This window comes from Rhyacophila brunnea, unplaced genomic scaffold, assembly GCF_057557595.1.
Source record: "Rhyacophila brunnea isolate RB1 unplaced genomic scaffold, BYU_Rbru_1.0 scaffold_12, whole genome shotgun sequence".
Lineage (NCBI taxonomy): Eukaryota > Metazoa > Arthropoda > Insecta > Trichoptera > Rhyacophilidae > Rhyacophila > Rhyacophila brunnea.
In genome coordinates, this window is record NW_028232774.1 from 37,910,736 (window position 1) to 37,925,355 (window position 14,620).

Here is a 14,620-nt window from a genome sequence, read left to right on the forward strand (position 1 = left end):
GCCAAATGAACAATTTCTGATATCGTATGTGGTGAAATGTTGTATCGGAAATATATGACCATATATTATTAAAGACCGTCCAACCTCTTTGGATCGTATAGTACAAACAAATTTTGAAAATAGCCGATATACTGGATTATTTTTTAGTTTAGGTTAAGTTTATTTTGGTTAGGTTAGGTCAAGTAAGGTTTTCATTCTTGAATTCATGAATTTTGCCAACATCAACTATGAAAATTGAATTAATGTTCATATTAAATCTAATATAATTGGAGACCGTATATTATACGGTCATCTCTTTCCGATAAGAAAGCTCACGGCAAACTGTGCCACGGTGAAATGTTTTACGTACAATTTACATGTAACCAAAATATTCGCCATAGCATAGACGGATTGAAGGACGAAACTGGTCTAGGATTTATATTATTACATTGTGGAATTAAGTATAAAATTAATAATGTATGTAACTTCTTTTAATTAAGTGTGAAAATAATTAATAATATTAATTTAATATTCAGGTTCTGCTAGGGTCTTCAACTTTAGTCATGGCTTTGGCAATGGGAGCAATGGGTGCTCAGCTGGTCTTCCCTTCTGAAACTTCACCGGTTCCACCGATAGCCCTTGGAGTGAGCATCTTCTGTTTCACCATAGGACTCGGCTCAATTCTTCTCATCATCGTGGCAGAAATATTTACGGACGAGGTGTTAATAACATTTAATACAGTGTTCTTCAACCGGTGGTCCGCGGACCAGCGCCGGTCCGCAGGAATATATTCCCGATCCGCAAAAGCTTTCACCATGCTATTAACCAACTATATCAATACACGATTCGGGGAATTCGCACTAGATTAAATGCTAGGAGAATTTTTGAATGCTGCTGATATTAACCAGAAAGTTATATTCAACATCATAAGCCAACATTTAAAAGCGTTAGCTGAAAATTTTAATAAACATTTCTCTGAAATTTAAGATCTGCGTAAAAGCGAACCTCTTACCTCTGTATTAACAATCCCTTTTTGGTAGATATTAAATCATCCCCACTTGAGAAATAAAAGCTGATCGAGCTATATTCTGATGTCACTCTGGTATCCAGACATAAAATGCAATCATTGTCTCAATTTTGGATATCTCTTGATAAAGAATATCCATCTCTGAATAATAAAGATCAGATTATTGGTAATTTTTTCGGCTTCATATTTATGTGAAAAGACTTTTTCATCTATGTCAGCAATAAAAACCAAACAGAAAAATCAAATGGATGTCAATGCAGCGCTTTATCTCTCAGAAACAATGCTGCAACCACGTATATCAAAAGTTATAATTTAAAACATAAGATTTAATAAATAAAATTTTATCTATAATGGTTATTATTTCTGGCTAATACCGGTCCGCGAAATATTTCTCCCATGTCCACCGGGCCGCGGGTGTTAAAAGGTTGAAGAACACTGATCTAATATACAAATTATTATTAAACTTTTCCGTTTTTAACAAATTGATAATTATTGTTTAGAACCGAAGCATTGGCACAGTACTGTTAATGATGGTTATCTGGATCTCAAACTTCATTCTTTTACTATTCTTTGGAAAAGCTGTTGAGGTAAGATAATACATATTTTCATTTACATAATAGTGCATCAATTCTATTCACAAGGCTGCTATCGGCGGCTATGGAGAGTAGTTTGTGTGTTATAAATATCACAATAAGTTAGCCGTCTAAACAATCAAAACTGTCTATCTTGCTCTAAATGTTAACACAGCCAAGAGAGGTGCTGTTAAAACATAGCACTTTTTGACAGTTCAGACGCTTAACTTATTGTAATAATCAACCGCCTTAATACATAAATATAATAAACCACCCTCGATAGTCGCTGATAGCAGCCTTGTATATAGAATAGATGCGCAGAAAAAATATGTTTTTTGAAGTGATTTGAAGTCTGCAGTCGGATGTTCGACCAATGAGCTGTATTCACATGACATGGTCGATTGAATGTAAATTTACGTATTACATTTCTCCGTATTATCGTTCACCGTAAGCTGTCGTACCTGAAAGAGATGGCATATTGTTTAGTATTAAATATCTGCTATTAACGCAGTAATTATTATCAGATATTCGATAGGTACGACATGAAACTTACTCTTCTTGCCAGCGCTCGAAATGGAAAATTTTACGAACTGAAGCACTCAATAATTTTCCGAAAATATTAACAGTTACTCATATAATTTTATATACCAAGGTATATTTTATAAAAATAAGGGTTTTAGATTTTTTGTTATATGGCCTATTTAACTCAGATGGTCAACTTATTTTATCCACGAGACGGAGCGATAATTTTGGGAATTTCATGAATCGGAACGGCGTTCTGGTACATTTCGAGCCCTGCTTCTTGCTAATCTACTTTTGAATCATTCCGAATTTTAAATAAATATTTCCGATATAATTATATTTTTAATTTACTTACCTAACTATTTTATCCTGTCTTTCACTTATATTCCTATGGTTTTTTCCTCAAATTTACTACAAAATTAAATCTGGTTGCTGGTCAAGTCTCAATGAGTTGAGAATATTTGAAAATACGTAATTTTGAATAAAAATATACTTACATTAGAAGATGGTTCTTAAAGATTGTATAAAGATTAATACTATTATTACTACAGACTTCTTAATTAATTCACAGGAATTCGGAGATCACATTGTCTTCTTCTTCTTTGCCGCTGTATGTTTGTTTGGGTCCATATTTTGCATGCTCTTCTTACCGGAAACGAGGGGCCGCTCTCCGCAGGAAGTCATCGCCATCTTGTTGGGAGAGAAGGAAGTCAACAAAAAGAACGATATTTTCACAATACAGCGACATTCTTCTATAGCAGCTCACATTAGATGTTAAAAAAAATGATCATTTTATTCTTTAGATGTATCCAATAAATAAAATAATATAGAATATTTGTTTAATCATTTTTATTCAAAATATTTATCCTTTCCCGCTCAAGGTAGAGTGCAGTTCTTCAGGGTGATATAGATTATAGATAATCGTGTCCGAAAAAAATATAGGTACGTATGCAGTTCACTGAATTACAGTGTTTTCCGCAAGCTGTAAAGAGAACACTTAAAATACAAAACAAATACCGCCGAATTACATGGGACAGACAGAAGAAAATAGCGTGGGCGTACAGGCAAAAGTCACTAACTCCAGTTTTGACAAAATTGAGATTTATAGGAAAAGTAATGCTGCTTGACTGACATATTAAGTCACGATTTAAGATTATTGAATATAAAAAAAAATAAAACTAATGAAGAACTCAAAAAATAAAGATTTTTCAACCATTTTAAGAAAAACAAAAACACAAAACATTGATTATCTCAGAACTGTGTATTTGGAGTTAGTGACTTCTGCGTGTACGACCACGATAGGTAGGTAAGTATATTATAATTATTATTAATTATATCGAATTCCAAATAATTCACAAGTAGGTTGCTCGTAACGTTTGCGAACCATTAAATGAAAAATATACGTTTGACATTGAAAAAAGTGTAAATTACTTCACACTGTTCACGGGGTGATTATTTAATTATTCTACCAAGAAATATTAGAAATAAATAGAACACGGTTGCAGAGCCTACCTATCGTCGCTATAGTACTTGTTTTCCGAATATCCATTTTTGTCAAAATCGACATTTTAATGCAGTTATATTTCTTTTGTCTAACTACACCGAAATCACTTATAAAAATTGTATATTTTCATGTAGAAACAGAGATATTTTTTTAAAAACTCCGAATACGCCATGTTTCGCAACGATTGCCTTGTGCTTATTTTCCGAATGTCAAATAGAATAGCTCGGTCTCACTCTCGCATATCGCTTTCATATAGCGCTGTCTACTTCTAATGTCGCTCACTTCATATGTGACTGATGTCTGTTTTTCGTCTTTCAAAGCGCGCGATTTTGACTACTATTGTGTTATTGTAAGTTTCTATCGTTTAAATAGTGAATTTATCAAATTTAAAGTTATCAATCTTGTCTGGTACATCACCAGTTCGCTCTGAACTTACAGCAGAGTTATGGAAGTAAGTATTTTAACCTAAATTACTGTATTTTGTACTGAGAAACAGAGATAATATCCCAACTGTCATACGAATTGTACAGTGTGACTCGGTAACTACTATCTTAAAAAATAATTATTATTAATGTCCATAATCAAAACTTTTTCTGTTTTTAATTTACTTTTTATCTATTCATGCTAAAATGTACGCGAATATTTAATCTCATTTATTAATAAGATGTATGTTTATACCTATTTTTTTTTGTGGATTTCCATTGAATAGTACATTTGATTGTATTTAGATTAATTCTGGTTTCGTGAGTGAATATTTTATATAATAATATTATACTCAGGATAGAATATTCGCAATCAATGGTTATTAAATAACACAAATGCCCCTATTTTTTGTTCCATGCCAATAAAACATAATACGAGTACCTAATATGCAATATATGGTGTGTAATAAGTTTAATTGTATCAAGTTCGATTAAAATCCATAATGAAGCATTATTTGTGACCAATAAAAATATCATTGCCACCGTTTTAATATATAAATTAGGAAAATTTTACTACCTACATTATTATTACGTAAATCTATGGATACAGATTTTTTATAACTATAATTAGGTATATAATTTTATGTTGATTCCCAATTTTGTAAACAGAAAATGGTGAATGGCATATTTTATAATAACCTATGAAATTAGGTAAAAACGATCATTGATATAACTTGATCACATATTTACAAAAATCATGTACCTATCAGTAAATTTATTAAAAATTACGTAAATAAATATTAAGTTTTTAAGTTTGTACTTTTTGACCACAGGGTATACCGTGGTCCATGCAACGATACGCTACGGTCTTACATTCCGAATGTCCTTGTTTTGTTCCGAATATCCACTTTTCGGAGCCAGCGCTGAGAATGATCCGTATATCCACATTGCTTACTTGTAAATAAAACGTATTTTCTCTTAGTTTAATGAATTATACTAATATATTATTCATCAAATCTCTTCTTGGATAATGTGACAATCATAAAAAGGAGACAGAGTGCTTGATATATAAACTGATATTTAAATATAAGACAGGGAACTTTGTTTTTCGTTTCCTGAACAATCGACATTTGGTCTATTCGGAAAACAAGTACTATAGCGACGCTATCTTGAATGATCAACTCAGCTTTTCTAGTAGCCCATTGCTATATCCTATATGATGGTATTGATATACAATATTTTTTTTAATGGTTGGCGCTTATTTCAATTTTAAAACGCATTTTAACCGATATAAAATCAATTTTGACAAACTATTCATAATCAGATCAACTGGTAAATACATTACAAGTGATATATTTATGTTTTAGTGAATTTAAGTGCATTTCACGGTTTCTACCACTCTGATCGGTTTATCTGTGTATATATTAAAGCATTTGTGTCAAACTATTCTCAATCAAATTGACTATATACACATTGATACCGCCTAAACCATGGCATCCTCAGAGGATCCAAGGCCACGAGGCCTGAATCATCATTGGGCTGATACATGCAAACATGAACAGATCGACTGCGAGGCAAATTTCTAGCCCGTAAGCAAATAGTAATTATTAATATCATTTTTTTTAATATTATTACCTACATTTAATCCAATTTTGACCAATATTGGAAGCAAAGTTCCCAGCCATACAATGTACCTAGCACCTAGAATATCTGATTTGAGATTACTTTGAAAAAATATGTATTTGTACCTAGTTCAAATATTTCAAAATATGTAGCTAACAAGCAAAGAAATGCAGAATGTAGTAATAATTCCAAGAAATTCACAGCCCCTTTCCAAAGCATGTACCTAGAAAAGGTCTGAAATATGAGACCTGAGGTACCTACTTACAAGCCAGGTACATATGCCAGAGGCTGTTTTTGTCATTTTTCAGAGATAGAATAATTGTGAATTGTTTGTTGGGTATTATTACTACCTACTCTGCCCTACCAGCCCCTATTAGGGTCATTCGGTTTTTGGTCTCTCAGGACGCCGGCCGCGCTCGCCGGCGTCCGCCGCCATTTTAAATTTATTTATTTTTTTAAAAATATTTTTGTTAAATATTTGTACGCTGTACTTTACTGTATTTATATTCCGAACAATAAACGTCCTGTTTTCGCCTGTACTTCCGCGTTGTCAATCAACATAAACATGTCCCCGAAAGAAGAAGCAGACGATACCACCGTGACTGACATTACATCATCATCAGGGGGGTCCAGAGCACTCATCCATCACCCCCCCCCCCCCTTTCGGAGGTGACAACATATTATAAGTGTTTGGCAAAGTTTACCCCTCTGAATGACAAAATGAAAATACCAATACCGGTATTTCGGTATTTCCTCTTGAATACCGGTATTAATACCCGTATTCGTAAAATAACTGGAAAAAACAGAAGTATCTACCAATATAATATAATATGTAAATTTTTTTTAAAATATATGTATATATTTTATAAGATGTGTACGTAAACGGAAGTAAACCAGACATCGCGTAACCTAACAAAAAAATTACAGTACTATTAAGCCTTTTATGTTAATAATTAATACATTTTATTATCGAATATATTTGGTATTGTCAGATTTTTAAAACAGGTATTTCGGTATCGAAAAATACTGGGATAACGGTTTTGAAATACCGGTATTGCAATCCTTAGTGCCGGAACCCCCATCTCTCGGAGGATTTCTCACATAATATTATCATCGCACACAGTAAAATGTATTTTACTGTGTGCGAAGGACACAAAATACCGCTAGTGCATTAACTGCATGCATTTTTACCACGTTTTTCTTAGCTCGTATTCTTGTTTGTCCGGTGGTTGTTTATCCAGTATAAATCTTGCATGAATAAAATTTCAGTAATAGGATACTGGAATTTTAGTTTTAACTTAAAATTTTAAATTTGCTTGTTTGTTGCAAAATAGCACAAAAATGATTTGTTGACAATTGCCTTATCTGTCCTAAATTATTAATATATAGAATTGTCAAGTTTATATCGACGGCCCCAGGAAAAACCATGATAATTCTAAAATCATAAATGTTCAGGAGAGCGAAAAAACTAAAATATTTACGCTATTAAATTCATCATATAAAATGAGTAAGTTTTTTCTTATCTTATTTAAGTAAATCAGATAGACCATTTTATGGTCTATATTCCTATCAAAATTTAATGGTGATTAATTAATTAACAGCTGAGATAATGTCCAAAAATCGTTTTTATTTGGAATAATATTACGCACTTTATATTTCGACTCGATTCAACATGCTTTTGCGCGGACGAAATAGATTACTGACTCCGCATAACACATTCATATTCTGAGATCGAAACCTTATTTTACGTCGCATTTTTCTTACTCTATACGATTTTATTAATTACAACTATAGTTATAACGCTCTTTTACGGAAAAATTTACATTGCGCAATATTTAACTCAAAATAGTACAGCGTGTCTATAAAATCTTAACAAGGGATATAGGGACATATTGATATATAAATATTGTTATACGGAGTTTTTATAATTTAAATGTATTTAAGTATGACTTTTTATGTTTTTTTGCAAATTATTATTGATATTTTTATAAATAATCAGAATATGTAAATTACGAAATAATAAACATTCAGGAAAAATGTTTATAATGGAATAATAAAGAAGTTATGAAGAAATTAGTACATAACACTACTTACTACACCATCAATAAAATATCTATTTTTTATACCTACTTCGTAACAAATTTTTCATTAAAAATATAGAATAGATAGAAAAAAACAATATAATGTTAATGGTCATGTATATCGCTAGAACAATTTGAATTTAATTAATATTCAGTACAATTATCGAAACCAGAGAGATAATATATTTCATTAAATAAATCATTGTAAGTTCGTTAATAGTTTACATAAAGGATATACTGAGTGAATTAAATTAGTAAATATCACTTTAGAACACACATTATTATTATTGTTCAATACAAAAATATTAAATAACTAGTGGAATATAATATTATACCTAACAATTTGGCACAAATGTACCTACCAAAGCATCGAAATGTTGGAAAAAATATATTTAAGTAGGTTTATTAGTTTCAAAAATTTGAATACTAATAAACCTTAGGAAAGTGTTATTTATAACCTAATAATTATTATTTAAAGACAGCTGAATTCACTTTTGTTATCAAATGAGATCGCATTATTAAAATGTTCAGCAGAAGTTAAATTCATATAAAATTTATACTAGGCTTGTATTACATACACATTCTATAATCAAGATTAGGTAATTACCTATCTAAAATAACATTGATACAACATTATGTAGTTCTTATGTAACAAGAGTGATAAGTGATAACCTTTTCAGTACCGTAAAACCCCCTAACTTCGCAAAGTGTCCCTAACTTCACCTAAATCAATTAAACACTAAAAACTCATGTTTTTACTATTGCACTACTTTAAGTCACTGAGGTGATTTTAAAGATAATATTCGTCCTGTCACCACACAATTTTCAAACCGCCATTATTTTCGCCGTGTTTGTGTTAGTACCGTTTTTTCGAGTCCGGTTTGAAGAGATTTTTTCGGAATACCTCTGAACTTTTGCTGATTTCTACGAATCTTGTAGAGGTAGGTTCTTCATATTTTTAATATAATATAGTGATATAGTCTGCTTGCCAAATGTAACGTGCGATTTCCGATATTTATAATAAAACATCAATTATTTGAGTATGCAATGTCAGGCTATGTTTTTTGAACTACTTGTTCCTACACTTCCCCTGGCTTTAGGGTTGTCACAAAAAAACGATTTTCTTGAAATAAATGTGTTTTTTTTATTTTTATTGTTTTTAGACTAAAAACTATTCATCACTTTGAATCACCAGTTAACAATTTTTCTCATATTTCCTTTATTAAAAATTTACTATGTAAATCAACACATAAAAATGATACTATAATGCTTTGGGTTTTGGCAGCCCTAGCGTAAATTGGTAGGTTGTATGAAACAGTCATTGAAGTGATTCCTATCTTCGCCAACGTAGATATTTCTTTAAAATATGTCAAATTGTCTCTAGCATAAGACCTGAATTTGCTTAAGGCTATTTTTTAATAGATTTCGTGAGTATCCATAGACAATATTTTTTTATTGTACCTACTAAAACACATTAGGCGAAGTTATGGAATCGTGCCGTAACTTCGTCTATATAAAAAATAGTGATTTATTGTATTATTTAGTATGAAAAGGGTATTACTTCAATATAAATAAAATTAAACACTATCATTGTGCATTACATAAGATCTATAAGACTTCATATTGGTGGATATTTTGGTGGCAAAACGAATTTCTGTTAAAAAACCGGGCGAAGTTAGGGGGTTTTACGGTACCTACCTTCTATTCTCTTTTTTCAATTCAATTTTTGCAACATAATATCTTTCTGTAGGTAATTGATCTTGTAAAATTGTAATTATAAGCTTATAAATATTTATCCAGTGATCATATTAACTATCGTTGTGTTTTTCTAATGTTTATTGTTGATATGAGTTTAATTACCGATTAGTAAACATAGATGGATTATATTTAATTGTCAACATAAATCATGAAACATCAGTATAAGTACGTCTTAATTGAACTCAGTTATGTTAATTAATACGAGGTGTCATGATTGCATTAATATAATTGGAAAGTTAAAATAAGTATGTACCTCCCCAACATTGTAATATTTAGTTTAAAATTTAAATAATCGTGGTACGAATCTGCATTTTTCTAAACGGTTGGCTTTCAAGTAGTATTTTCTTTAAATGATTTCTTTATCTAATCCAATCGATTACGTAGAGTTTTTTTTATTTATCAACAAAACATCGCTTAATATCCGATGTCATTCATATCACTTTATTTAACTTATTTTGATCGATCTAAAAATTATATAACTCCGACCGATTTAACTTAGATAAAATAATAATTACTATTTTTGCTAGTTTTCATATTTTAAAACAATCATATTCAATAAATTAATACGAGGTATGTAAATATGAGAGTTGGTACTAGATTTTTCAAAACCAATTGATATTTTGTTATATATTTTACCTACCGGGGATACCACATGTTAATCCCATCTCATACATATTATTTACCTAGATTCTAGACAACAATAAATGATTCATAAACTGACTATTATAATACACGTTTTTCGGTAAAATTCTATTGAAAATAATAGATAAAATAAGTTTTCAAAAAACCCGGTTAATCTTTTCTTTTAGGTGACCGACATGTAATAATAATTTATAATCCACAGAGCTCGTTTTCGAGAAATATTCAATGTACAAAGTAAAAATAATAAATACCCTTTTATATTATTGCAAACATAAAATTAACACGTCGGACGTATTTAAGTTTTACAATGAGCTTAAGTTGGTCCCAATGTGTACAAATCAATTAGTAAGCCTTTCGGAAATTCTCACCATTTGTAATAATAAAAATGATTTTTTTCACTTTCTTAAGTCATAAATATTATTCCGTAATTAGTAAGAATTTTACTAAAAGAATAATAAAATAAACTCTCTTGTATTTGCTAGCTAGATAAGTCCTTTCTTTTAAATAATAAAATATTTTGTAATTTAAACATGAAAATACTGCATGGTTGTTATTATCTATCTACAAGACTAATTTAATAAAAATGTGTCATGCTGTACCGAAAATAAAATAATGTTTTGAAGTTAAAACATAAGATTTTAGGTATAAACATCGGCCTATAGCATCGTGGGTTCCGAGTTCGAATCATGGGTTTTAAAAATAGATACATATTGTTTTTCAATTTGTGCTTGGAGTATGTACCTCAGTGGCGAAGGGTGGAGGTAGGCTGTTATAATCTGACATAAATAGTGCACATTAAACTTTATTAGTCATGCGTATTTGTTTTTATTAAACTGAGACTACAATGTACAGATGGTATTAATTAGTTTTTAAAAATCAATTCAATCCTGTCTAAACCAAATCACAATAGTTTTTGTATATTTTGGGCGATCTGACAAAATTGTGCACAATGTTTCATTCATACTTATTTGTTTTCGTTGAATTAGAAATACATATTACACATATTGTTATTGAATATTTTTAGATTCATTAAGCCCTGCCTAAATCAAACTATAATAGATAATAAATATTATTCTATCTATAAAATATCCAAAATTATGTATGATTTAATGACATAATTTTAGATATTTTATAGATATACAAATATTTTTTGACTATTATCTATTATGGTTTGGTTTCGCAGGGTTTAATTGAATTTTAAAAACTAACCAACAGCATTTGTAAAGTGTAGTCTTAGTTAAATGGAAATAAATATATATGACTGACAAAGTTTAGTGTGCACTATTTATGGCCGATCTTAATAGTCTACCTCCACCCTTCGCCACTAATATACCTAATAGGTTTAGCAAGTGGCTGACATCCATTTCTCGAAAGAACAAAACCTGTTTATATAAACCTCCAATCTGCGGGGGATATTTTAAGTGGGTACGTTTTTAATTGCAAAAAAAAATGTTTTCTAGTGATAGGTAATAATATTTAATTAAAATATGTCGTTTTCTGCTGGGTATTTATTTAAATTAAGTTTATTTATAATTTACATACTTTTTTTACTCATCTAAATAATTTAAACAGTGCATTATTATAATGATATATCCATATCGTTTTCTATTGGCTATTTGTTTAATATCAAATAATATAACAATTTCAAACTTAAACATTACCTACAACATTGTTTTTTGGGTATCTAAGTAGAAGAGTAATTAACCGAAAATAGTCGAAAAAAGCTTGTGGAGGTCTTTATTTTGCGGTGGATTGAAATTGGCTGATGAATCAAAATTAATATTTAAACATTATTACTGTGTCCTAGTATAGTAAAAGTACCTACCTATATTAGTACAAAATAATTCTTTTCTATTTTGTTTGTTTTATATTCAATAATATAATATTTTGATAATAAAACACTAGTACTAGTGACTAGTGAGTAGCTTTTTAACTAAAACTGCATTTACCTACTGCAAATTCCAATATTTTCCGAAGATAAACCAATATATTTTTCAAAACTAATGTGATACGTCAATATAAACCATGCCGTATATTAGGATCTCCGTTAAAGACTGTTATAGCAAGTATAACAACCTTCTTACTCGTAAAATAAAACGCAGTACACTTTTTTTATTGATATATGACTATACTCCTCGGATATTTATGTGAACACAAATTTGGTCGATGCGATATGTAGATATAGAGCACCATTGTCGAAAACCTAACTTTGTCAATTTTTATGCTAGAGACCTGAAATTTTTACAGGACATGCACAAAAAATATGATATTATAAAAAGCTAATAAAACTTAAAACGCTATTTTCAGACTTATCATGGTTTTTCTAGGGCACGTCGATATGATTCAACAGAAAATTAAAAACGTGGTATATAAAAAGTTCTTTTTATCTTGTAATTATTTTGTAAGTAAGTATAATAATAATTAATGTTTATATTAAATACTATAATTTTCCAATTCATGTTAATTTTTGTAGAAAATATTATACGGTACAGTTCGGTTATGAGAAATACAGCGGAAAACACATTTTGAAAATACCCGATATACTGGATTATTTGTTAGTTTGGGTTAGTTTAGGTTAGGTTAGGTTAAACTAACAAATAATCCAGTATATCGGCTATTTTCAAAATGTGTTGGCCGCTGTATTCCTCATAACCGAACTGTACCTATTATACTTGTAAAAGTAAAGTTATTAAAAAAAATAGTAGGACCTTATAATAATTATAGATTGCTAAGACTATTGACACGAAACACGAAAAAGAAACAATCCATATACGTTAATTAAATTGTACTATAATTAAGATTATAAAGATAACAACATACCTACCTAGAATCTTTATGATTTGAGAATTACTTAGTAATATTTGGTTTAATCAGTATAGCAGTCGTTTATAGAACTCTAACAAAAAATATTTTTAACTTGCAAACCTCAATCAACGTATTGTATTTGGTATTAACTATTTGTGTTTATATTTAAAGTATAAGTATATTAATAGTGACAATAAAAAGAACGAAATAAGGTTTAATATTACCGTTGTTTATAGGAGAAAATATAATAGCTAATAATAATATCATTAGTTAAATTTAATATCTAGTCAATAACTCTTACCAAAATGTCCTTAGTGGACGCACAATTCAACAGTGACACAAAAGTAATTGTTAATAATAAAAGCAAGAATGAAACTGTTATAAAACAATACATAGCAGCTATTATATGTAAGTATATTATAGTAAAATTTAAATATATCGATCCCGTGTAGCAAAGTGCAGCCCTTATGCAGACTTAAAACTCCACCTCCTTTCATTATTAGCCACAAATTGTATACGAAATTGTTAGAAAAATAAATATCACTTACTGAGGATTAGAGAATTTTTATTATTTTTTTTTCTCAAATAGCGGTGGTTTTGGGTACAGGGTACTGGCGAAGAGTGGAGGTAGGCTATTAAGATCAGACATAATTAGTGCACACTAAACTTTCAAAAATGTCATTCAAATATATTTGTTTTCGTTGAACTAAGACTACAATATGTAGATTGTGTTTGTTAGTTTTTAAAATTTAATTGGACCTTGCATCATTGGCGAATGGTGTAGGTAGGCTGTTAAGATCTAACATAAATAGTACACGATAAACTTTGTCAGTCATACGTATTTGTTTTCAGTGAACCAAGATTAAAGTATGCATGGTGTGGGGGTGTTGGTTAGTTTTTAAAAATCAATTAAACTCTGCAATGTCATAATAGATGATAGTAGAAAAAATATTCGTCTATCTATAAAATATCTAAAATTATGCAATTAAATCATACATGACTTTGAATATTTTATAGAAATAATAATATTTTTTATTTACTAAAGTTTGGTTAAGGCAGGGCTTAATGAATTTTTAAAAAATAAATCAAGAATATGTGTAATAATATGTATTAATTGTTAATACAAAGAAAACAAATAAGTAGGAATGAAAAATTGTGCACAACAAGCCATAATAGATAATAGTAAAAAAAAATCTAAAATGATGCCATTAAACCATACATAATTTTAGATATTTTATAGAGAGAATAATATTTTTTATCGATTGTAATTTATGAATTTTAAAAAACTAACCGACACCATCTGCAATGTGTATTTTTAAATCAACGAAAACAAATAACTATAGGTAACTGAAAAGGTGGTGTGCAATATTTTTGTCGGATCGTCCATAGCATACCTACCTAAACTATTATGGGTTGGTTAGGCACGGTTTAATTGAATTTTAAAAACTAACCGGCACCATTGTATTGCAAATTGCATGCAAATTATATGCAAATTGTATTCTTACTGGCGTATGCATATAACAGCAAACTGCATTCAATCTATTTAATGCAAATTTGCAAGCATAAACCTAAATAGAGTCCGTTGAATAGTAACGTCACGTCGCTGATGTAAAACGAGTCATGCCGTGACTAATGTTACCAACTTTTAAATTGTAAATCCCTGATAATTAATTTAAAATTTTGAA